This window comes from Notothenia coriiceps, unplaced genomic scaffold (genome assembly GCF_000735185.1).
Source record: "Notothenia coriiceps isolate Sejong01 unplaced genomic scaffold, NC01 NC01_scaffold00008047, whole genome shotgun sequence".
In the NCBI taxonomy this organism is placed as follows: Eukaryota; Metazoa; Chordata; class Actinopteri; order Perciformes; family Nototheniidae; genus Notothenia; species Notothenia coriiceps.
Genome location: NW_011340748.1, coordinates 127,794 through 139,125, shown reverse-complemented (window position 1 = coordinate 139,125; position 11,332 = coordinate 127,794). Strand labels below are relative to the sequence as shown.

At 42.1% G+C, this 11,332-nt stretch overlaps 1 long non-coding RNA gene across 1 annotated transcript in view; it reads right to left on the bottom strand.

Moving 5' to 3' along the window:
- LOC104944401 (uncharacterized) overlaps nt 1-11,332 on the bottom strand; it is a 38,866-nt gene that overhangs the window by 11,098 nt on the left and 16,436 nt on the right. The window lies entirely within an intron of this gene.

The window sequence follows — 11,332 nt, the reverse complement described above, 5'->3', positions numbered from 1 at the left end:
AGCTGTTCTCTCGTTAACATCAGCGCTCGTTGCGATGAAGCCATTACTAAAATATTATCCAGGGCTGCATGCAGAGCTGTCATTGGCTGAACGATAAGTCCGGCCGGCGTCACGCCTCACACCGTTCTTTTGACCGGGAAATGCATCCGTGGAGGAACCGTGGAGGTGCACTACAGTGTCTCTCCGGTTAGAGCTCCTCCAGAGAGCTCCTCGCTGACCTCGATGCTCGGTCGCTCGAAGTGTCATTTAGAGACATGAGATGTCCTTCAAAAATGGATGCGCTGACTGAAATCATTCCGGGTGTCACTACCGGAGGCCGAGGAGTCGAGTGAGGGGAAATCTGATATGAGAAACCTCTCAGAGTTTTGCAATGCCTCCCCTGTTCCTTATTTTGATTAACAGACGTTAACGTTCCAATGGTGTGGTTCTTCGTTTGTGAAAATATGATTACTTGCATATGTGTTGTTGCTGTGTGTCTTTTGTGATAGTTAAATTGCTCATGCTGGACTTGAGCCAGCCACTTCTTTCCTGCTCTCTGTGTCCAGTGGGGAAGCCTTACATTTGTACTCCTTTTCTCTGAGCGTGGGATCCCCGCAGCACGCAAACCATGGGAGACTATATGCAGGCAACCAGAGGCAAGGACAGACAACTGCTGCTGCTTTCAATGTTTTTGAAATTCCTTTATTTACATGGATGTTCCTAAACACCATTTAACTCATCATCATGCTGGCTTGCGTAGTCCTTTACTCATTGTTGCTGTCAGTTGCACATCATTGATAGGCACCTGTCGGTCTCCTTGTCCTTTGAAAGCATAAAGATTACATTCGCTTCATGATTTTATGTCCTTAATTACCATGGATTATTAACCACCATTTGAATTCAAAGGAAATGGATAGAAATGTATCTGATCAGAATTTTGTAGTTCGCATTAAAGCGCCTGTTCGACTTGTTGTCCTCAAATGCGAGGGCGCTTTAAGAACATATCTATCCATCCCGAAACGTATACACTTATCCTAGAAGTTTGCTGTCTGTCTACAATTACTCAGCGCGAGGTTTGGGCTTTTCCTGTGAACGTGACGTACCTCGGTAATGAATGACGCAGCAGACCCACGTTTCCTCCTCTCTGATTGGCTGAAGGTCTATTCACAATTGCATTCGGTGCATTTTGATCTGACCGCGGCCGTGCTGATATTATAACGGCCCGTCTACACTACAGGCATCGACAATGCTTTCAACGCTTCGCCCATTCACTTGAATGGGCGTGATGTAGAAGATTTTTAATCTTCGCCGAACTGCATTGTGAAGGAGCATGCATGGCTTTGCAAGCATCCGAGCATGTTCACTTTTGAGCTTGATGCTTGGCATCAGCCAATCAAAATCACCAGTTTTGCATTCCCGGCCTAGTTCAGCTGCTAGCCAATCAAACCGTTGTTGCTGATAGCGCAGGTCTGCTAAGTGATGGATTTATGGCTCTTTTGAAGCGGAGCCGGATCTTATGGCTCCGTCCTTTCGAACTGCCGTTCAAAGGTCGTTCAAAAGGCCGTTTTTTTAAAGGGGGCGGGGTTACTAGGTTATCTGCGAATTAATCACCAGGATAATGTAATGATCTGTATGCCAGACCTTAAGTCAATATTTTTTATTTGCATTGTAAACCTGACAAAGGTGGCGCCATATTATGTCAGTGGAATGTATTTTGAATGTAGCCTCCAGCATCCAGTGCGTTTTCAGCGATTTGATCATTTTTCCATCCGAAAACACGTTGTCTACCTGTCCTGTACCATATTGTTATGACTTCTCTCTCTCGCTATTCAGTTAGACACTCTCATCCTCGTGCTGGAACTATAGTGTTCACTCTCTGTCCTAAACGGATTGTTGGAGCTCGCCCCCCCCCCCTGTGAGCCGAGTGTGCTCTGTGGTCAAGCGACCGTGCAAACTGCTCGCGAGGAGCTGCTCATGTGAGAGGCGACAGGGTTTCCGTGTCGAAGATAGATACAGTCAGAGTAGGGGCGAGGCTTCCACAGAATACGGTTTTTGGACAAATCAATGCTTTTAAAAGGGCTTAGTGGATTTTGGCAGCAGTGAGTGGCAACGATTGATCGATACGAAACGCCTCACCACGTACGACTCGGTATCCCCTCGTTCATATCAAGAGCCGTTCAAAAGAACGGGCTCGTTCGCGACTCGACACATCACTAGTCTTGACTATTTTCCATATGCATAAATGGAGGATTAATTAATCATTGCTCGTGGCAGTGTTCCCAGTCCTGTATGAACTGTACTGTGTTTCCCGGGACCTAACCGGAGGAACCACGCCATGGCGGAGGGTGGCAGGACAGTTGGTGAACTGTAGCTTTCAACTGTTTGGGGGAGTTTACTATACCAGTTTACTTCGTTGAAGAAAGCAGGCTTTTTTTTGCTTTGTATGCGGGGGCGGGCGGGAGCTCCTGATTGGTTGTTGGTCGCCTTGGGCCGCGAGAAATCGCCAAGCCTCAGACACGCCATGCTTCAAGATTTTTTTGATGTCCTGTAGTGTAGACGGGCCGTAACCTGACGAGAATTTCCACACCTTTAGTGTTAAAACTCCCCCACTACTTCTACTATTTCCTTACACCCCTCTGCTAAGCCAAATGGTCTCAACCATATTGCGTCAGTAACGTGCACTTCAGGATCAGTTTGTGTGTTGTGGAACCCGACCCGGTAGATTTTCGCCAATCCTGTTCCGTCACGGATGCTTTACTTTAGCTCTTTTCATGTCGGGACTAAGGTAGCGGCTAAGCCGATTTTCTTGGTATGCTATAGCCCTACCCCAGCCATGACCCGCCACCGACGTGTGCCTACACCGCCCACACCTCAGCCCCCTAAGCAGTACATCAGGCTAACGCGCCGTTGTGGTATTTTAGTATGTGAAGCACTAAATGGTCGTAGAAAATATCGACTCTTTTGTTTGTAGATATCTACTCAAAACCTTCTAAAACGGCATAACAAAATACAGAGAGCTAATGTGAGGCCTGTCTATACTGAGTGATATATATTTACACACTGCTCTGCTTTCTCCGGACGCCTCACGCGTTGGTTTCTCACTTGTAAACATGGCGTCGCGATGAAAGCAGTTTCTAAAATACTAGGCTTGTTTCGCGCGGACTGCGCAGTTGCCATCAAACGTTCTTGCTAGCTGCGTTGCATGCATGGTTACTCATTTTGTCCGACTTGCATCTGGAGGCTCGTCCGTATGAGACGTTAAAATATCGCGGAAAGAGCCCGCGAAGCGAAGGCTTGTTTGAGACAGAAGCTGGAGACCTGCGCAGACCTGCGCAATTTCGATTATACGTCTTGTAGTGCGTGCATGATGTTGTCATTTTGTCCGACTGCTCTGAGGCTCGCCTACATGAGACGTTGAAATATCGCGGGACAAGACGCCCGCGCCTTGAGAGCGAGGCGCGGCGTATGGCGCGGCGTTCCTCTCCCGGGCTGCGGAACGCGACAATGCTTGATGGAAACGACCGCTGGTATCTCGAGCTGAGCGCTATTGGTGAGCAGCTCTGTCCAAACCAGCCTCATATCCGGGATGGCATGCAGGGCTGTCATTGGCTGATGGGGGGTGATAAATCCGGCCGTGCGGTACCCCTCCACCGTTCCCGGAACTCGCGTCGCGGGGGCCGTGGCGGGACCCATCTTTGGCCGTTTCTCAATCTCGAGTAAACTGGCTTTCAAGCCATATTCAAGGCTGCTACGCCACGAGATGCCGCCGAAGGACAGTTCAATCTCCAGCATTCTTGGATTCCACATAGGCCCGCGTCCTTTGGTTTGGCCGGTATCTTCGAGGCGCACGATGAGTAAGACTTTGCGTCCTTCGGAATCCCCACAATGGCTTTGCGCACGTGACCAATTCAAAAACCCTTGCGAGAGAATTCCTGAACCGGACACAGCATACATTTAATGTAAGTATGTGGTGGCGTACAACATTTGTTGAATATGTTACTTTGTTACATTTGTTTGTTATCATCCAAAAATGTGTTCCGTGAAGGTAAAGCAGGTTCATAATTGGGTAGGTAGATTCGTGAGGCTATTTGATTTTCAGGGTACGTTTATGTTGAACCGTTAGAGGAGAGTGGCCACCTTGTTAGCCTGTTCCATTCCTCTTCGTTTTCCGAAGCCGTGGCTTGGAAGTATACTTGCTTCGTTTCTGAAGGAAGTGACTTGGAAGTACACGATTGAGAAACACCCAGTGTCTCCTAGGTTAGAGCTCCTCCAGAGAGCCTCCTCGATGCTCGATGCTCGGGCCGTTTCTCAATCTCGAGGAAACTGGCTTCCAAGCCAATATTTCAAGGATGCTACGTCATCGAGTGCCGCCGAAGGACTGTTCCAATCTCCAGCATACTTGGAATTCCACCGAGGCCGCGTCCTTGGTTTGGGGGTAATTTCGAGGCTGCACATGGGTAGACTTTGCGTCCTTAAAATCCCCACAATACTTTGCGCACGGACCAATTTCCCCAAATCTGTGGCGGAAAATGTAAGGCGGGGCCTCTCATATGACGCACACCTGCACACTTGCTAGCCTGTTCCACTCTTCGTTTTCCGAATGCCAGGGAGTATTCTTGCCTAGCTTCTGAAGCAAGTGACTCGGAATAAATAAGCTGAGTAATCGGCTGCAGAGCAAGCTGATGACATATGTGCTCAGTGGGCGGAGTTACAGAGATAAACATAACTTTTTTCTTATTTCTTAACATGATTGAGACTTATAGAACGTACACCCCTCAAGATTAAAATAGTTCTACATGATTGATTGATGTTTCGATGAGAAACATGAATAAATTCTGTCTCATATATTAACTTCATATTTGCACATTGAACAACCCCACTTTCCCCTTTTTTTCAGTGTACTTAGGGAAATTCCAAAAGTTAAAAGTAAAGTCCTGTATTACATTTTTTATAAAACAGTCGTTTCAAAAGTTAAAAGTAATATGGACGACACACACACACACACACACACACACACACACACACACGCACCCATGTTATTGATAAAACTCTCTTTCAGAATGATATCATTGGATTATTATTATTAACTTGAAAGCAGCAGACATTATTATTTCCCACTGAAATGAAGTTGTGTTGACATAAAGTAGGATGAAATGAAACTTCATTCAAGTGCAAGTCACTCAAGTTTATGAAACCTTTAGTCCTTGAACAAATCTATTTTATAATTTTACATCAATGCTTGTGGATATGATGACCAAACAGGTTAGTTCATTCATTATTAATTTATTTCATCATAATCAAATAAGTTAAAAACATGTATTCTATGTCAAAGGCAAGCTGCAGTGTCTCATATATATATATATATATATATATATTATTACATATATATATTGATGTATTGAACAACACTAAAAGGAAATTACTTTTTATGAACAAAAACAGTTAGTTAACAGACCTCCAAGCCATGGCAAAATCCCTGCATCTTTATAATTTAGCACCCAAACTTACAAACCTGCATATGCCATTTACAATCCAATATGAGCAATACTGATAGACAACAAGCTATTATAAGAAAATCGTCAGTTTCTGCACAGTTGTAAAGGAAGGAGAAACTGCAGTCCACTGCTTTGATTTTGCAATACGACTGTCACTTCTACGTCTCAGTGTTGAGTATTGGACTGAGTTAATCCATCAGGCCTGTTTAACCATGCTGTGGCTGATCCTCTTGGTAAATACACCAGCACTAAGTGGCTTTCAATCATTACCAGCAAGTATCACTAATAGTACTAATAGGCTTAGGACAAGTTCTCCCTCTTAGGCTAGGCCCCTTATTTCTATGTAACGGTTGCTTGCTCAGGCTTGGGCTACCACTTGGTATGTGTGTATTAGTGTCTGTCTTGTTGCATTAGCATGAACATCTGTGTCTCTGTGGGGACGCTCCAGGGACCATGGCTGAATGGTCGCCTTGCCTCTTAGGGAAATAGAAAATAAATGGATTGGCTTTTAAGCTGCACTGCTGAATCGATACTAATTGACCATTCATCTTAAAAAAATCTGTTTTCAAGTCAGTAGCATTTAAGGCATACAAAGCATGTTTTTTTCTAGATGTTGAAAAAACAATGGACTGTAAGAAAGACAGCAATAGTACTAGTTCATGGAAATCACAATAATTGTAGGTGTCATTCTTTTCAGAACAAACCAAAGTGAAACATTTGTGGTCTAAAATGTGGTGTGAGTCTCCCTCTTAAGGACAAACTGAGGTATTACAGCTGTAAAGTGCAATTCATAGAATTGCAACTTGCAACACAACATACATGATAAGCATATCATAAAGTGACATCATTTCATTTCAAACCTTTATTTATCCAGATTGTCCCTTGAGATCATAGATCTCTTTTTCAAGGGAGACATAACAAAACCTTAATGTATTTAAGACTTGTGTGCCAATGTGTGTCTATGTCAACTGTGTGTGTGTGTGTGTGTGTGTGTGTGTGTGTGTGTGTGTGTGTGTGTGTGTGTGTGTGTGTGTGTGTGTGTGTGTGTGTGTGCAAGAATACATAAAATGGGAGAGTATTAATATTTGCACCCATTAAGTCAATATATATGATTAAAGTAGAAATGCCATACTGTTAGTGGGCGGTAGAGCAATAATTGATGCGGCTGTTAATTAAGGTTTAAAGCAATCACAAGAACACATGTTACCACTGCTGTTTATATGTGCAGGATATTCAGATCCTAAACACGTGATAATGCTAGAAGGGGCAATGACAAACCCTTTTTTCTGGCTAACATGGATTAAAAAGACACTCTTAACTCCAGGTGTTGACTGAGGTCAGATTTGTTTCACAATGATGTCTGGACAGATTACCAGGCTGGGAAATAACATGACCATATTTGGAAGGCAGTGTCAAACTCAATCACACTTCCAGGTCAAATCCAAATCCTGGAATACATCCTGTTACCTGTTACCTTGCTCAGTAAGTCATTTATAAACGTATAGGGGCAGGTGGCACCAGCCTTAAGCTAATGGAGCTTGGTGTATCAATCAATTACAACAGGTTGTGACAAATAAAATAGTTCTAACTTAGAAAGGAGTTCTAGAACTAGAAGAAACAACACAATTTCCCTAAAATTAAAAGAAAAACAGCCACATCTTTAGATTGAATTATCTTATAACGTCAATGGATAGTTTATTATATTAAGGTCATCTTACAGCTAGCTTGTGATCCTACATGTAAGACGTTCCGTATTCAAAGTCAATTACTACCGGTTGTACGGATGAAATCATATCAATAGTTTAGCACATGGCTATAGTGTTAACTAGCTGAGCTGTTCCTTAACTTTTAACATGCAATTTAATTTTGTTAAGCTTATGGCAAGTTTGCTAGAAAAGTTTCTAAACATTTAGGAAAGACTTTAGGCACAACTTTAGTATTGAGTTTTTATGGACAGATCTGTAAAAGGAGAAAAAGAGCCTCTGCTACATAAGGAGTCAGGTGTGTGTTTGGAGGCATGCAGACCAGCATGTTTATCTGAAGCCTCCATGAGCCACAGACCAAACATTTGCCTTACCTGCTTCTCCCTCTTCCTTCTCTGTCCCTCTCTCTACCCTCATATTCTTCTGAAGAGGCAGCATGCCGCTAAATACCCACAACTATCAAAGACAGGAAAGGGGGAGGGAGGCAGGGGCTTATGAAAAGGGTCTGTGTATACATGTACGTGTGTGTGGGATGCTTTGGTCTTTCAGTGGTCTCACTACTTTATTTTTCAGCTATACACATATACGTCATATTTGAGTTTTTTTTTCAAACATCAGATTTTATCAAAACAAATAACTATGTCATTATTTTCTCAAAGGAAATCATACTGAGTTGCTGTTCTGTCTTTATTAACACATTTGTATCAGTTTCATTCTCTTTGACACCTTTTATTTGTGTGGTTTATATAATGGCTTAGCGGTTATCTTACGTTAAACAATATATCTGTAGTTTCACAATTAAGAAGGGACTTTTCATGATGCTGGAAATATAAAGACGGTATAAAACAAGAAGCACTAGCTCATTCATGACTGAACACTCTATAATAACTGTTTATCTTTTAGTTTGAAATGATCCCAAGGGTCTAGTTTAAGTTCTGTAAGTGGAATGATCCCCTCATTAGAAAAAGCTGTTTGTCCAGTGTATTTTCTTAACAACAAAAAGGTTAAGCAATAAATCAAAGCGCATCTAAAATAACCTTATTAACCATTCCTTTTAAGATAGTGTCATTTATTGCATTACGTTTTTGTGTGTTATTATCAAAGAGTTAGGCCATTACATATGACTATACATCTGTATATCTACTGTGCATTCAGGCAGCACTAGAATTTCTCAAAACATTTGGAAATGCCTCCAATATCATGTAATCAGTAATCAATCACTTCACTTCAAAAAACATCTTTACATTGTAGAGCAATGAAAGACCTGAGTTTGCATTAAGCACTCTGGGAAGGGATCAATGCTGTTTCTTTTGTCTAGATCCAATCTGTTTCCCTCTCTTACAGTAGGCAGATAAATTTCCCTTTGAATCCTCTTCGGTCTCCAGAAGTTCTGCATCTAACCACTAGATGGTGATACATCCTCAGCAATAAGCACTGAGCAGGACAGCTTCATGCCTTGAACTGCGTTGGTATTTAACTCACTGTACATAGTCAAGTCATCGTTGTTTCTTAACCCTTTGACTGTTACATGCATAACTAATATAATCTGAAAAAAAATGTAAGAGCCTCAAAGAGTTTTTAGACACTGAGAAGCAAATAGTTTTAAAGTTTTTGTATAAATGACAGATTACATCCATTTAACCACCTGACCAGGGGCGCCACCATGAAAAGATATCACATTGGTTACTTAACATTTTTTTTCTTGATGTTCTAAAATAGTTTGGGCCCCTGTCAGTCACGGGCCCTTAGAATCGTCCTAACTTTTCACCCCCTTACGATGCCCCTGCACCTGACACATACACTTTTGCGTTTTATTTGTTGTTATAGGCTACAGATAAATCAAAAAGATGCTTCCAGACTCTCATATTTACCTTTTGTTGTCAATGAATCCTGTCTGTGGGCTCACATTGATGTCAGTGTGTGTTCGTGCCAATGTGTGTATGTTTGTGTGTTTCCCCTGGGGCTATATTACTCCGCAGTCTGCCAATTGTTCCTGTTCACCTGTAGCTAACTGCTCTCTTTACATTGGCCTAACTTACACACACGCTATTTCACTGGAAATTCTCTGTCAGTGTTTACCTGCTGTTTGTCTGAAGCAGCTGCTGTCTCTTTGTTGTGACGTTAATCCCAACTCAAAATGGAAACACACACACACATGCAGTATACACACACAGCACCTGAATCCACGAGACCTTCCTGTCTTTTTTTTTCTTTTTTCAAAACAGAGTAAATATTTGCTTCTCTATGCTTCAAAGATATTTGCTGCATTTTCGTTTCATCTATTGTGACCTAAAACCGCTTGTACGGAAGAACAGGTTTACGCTAATGTTTTACTGGGACAAAGAGAGGGTGAAAGGAGAGCAGGAGCTGGTAACAGGCAGATGACTGTCTTGTGTTAGACATGCTGATGAATGTACAAGTTTTACTTTCACACTCGTTCTCCCATCAAATCCCAACCAGGTGTGTCTGTGTGTGTCTATCTTTTTTTGTTGACTTAAGGTTTAGAGGGTTTCACAGATTTTACTTTTTGGAGATGGGAGGAGTGGACAACAAAATCCACAGTATGAGCATTACAACAGCACTTGATCATACAGTGCTGCTCATTGACAGTGAAGCAATCTGATTTATTCAACTGTCTAACAGCTTTGTGTCTGGCGATTTGTTTTATCAGGACCAGAATGGTTATTCATATATATTATAAGCAATTGAATCAATCCCGATATACAGTTTGCATTTGATTTCATAAACGACCTTATCTGAAGTCACTGGTAAAGTGATCTTCTTTGTTTCGTAGCAACTTCATGGCAACAGTAGAAACAAGTGAAACTTTAGTAAAAAACAGAAAGATTCCTTCGCTCCAATTGGAAAACTTGTTTCTGTGACATGCTTCAGTTCTCATGAGCCTTTTACTTCTTTGCACAAAGAAAATATTGCTTCTTAGACTTAGACATACTTTATTGTCATTTCAACAAGACACAGAGTGTACTATTAAAACGAAATTTCGTTGTAGGCTACTGGCTTACAGGAACAGGACAATATAAAAACTTGCTAAAATTGTACATATAAATAAATAATAGTGACGTGGTGCTGATAAAATTAAAGATAAAGTGTATGTTTAAAATATAAAGACTTAGGCCTACTATACATATAAATAAAATAGACATACTATATAGAAAATATGTGCGCTTTACACAGCGTAATTTAATCTCTGTGTTACTGGTCTACTTAATATTCAGCAGTCTGATGGCATGGGGGAAAAAGCTATTACCGAATCTGACTGTTCTGCTCTGCTGCGGATCTGTAGGTATCAATTCTCACAAGAGTTAAATAAAATCCCTTTTCTAGCATTCATACAAGGAAACTTGAAGCCAACAGTCAGAAATACAGTAATGCAAATACAATAAAGTTGTTTTAAGTTGCTAATTCATTGAAATTAATTAAAGTTAATGTTTTTTGTGTCGTATTGTGAAAAAGAAAAAAAATCCTTATGTGCTGAGGATCTATCTGAAATGCTTTGCAGACGCTGAAAGGAGGTTGAAAGTTGTGGATTGTAAGAACAAAACAAAGAGCTGAAAGACACTAAGGCCACGTTTACACGGAGACAAAACGGGTTCTATCCGCTACAGTTCTCTGTCGTATGGACGGTTCGTCCACACGAGGCTGTAACGGAACCACGGAAACGGAGCCCTCAAACTATAACGGCTCCCAAGGTGGGTAGATCTGCGGATGAAATGCTCTGGGGGGCCAAACGGCTCTGTGTACGTCCTATAAGATCATTTCCTGATAACGATGGAGCCGTCGCCATAGCCCCGCCTCTCCCCACCTCTGCTGCTCACCCCCGCGTCGCCCCCGTCATTGCTGATGTATTTCGCCAACAACAACAACAATGGCGGATCACAGGGTTGTGTTCGTGCTCCAGACGCTACTGACCATGCTACAGATGTTAGTGCAAAATGTACAGCTCCGTTTGTTTATGCCTTATGCCCATGCTCAGGGGTCTTCTTCGCTGCTTTTGGTGTATTTAGTGGCGGAAGTACAGCGCCACTTACAGGCCTGGCATATGTACTACAGCGTCTCCAGCGGTTTTGAGTGGTTTTGTTTGGACGGACACATTTCTTGAGCCGATTCCGTGTGGATGGAAGATTTTTTTTAAAT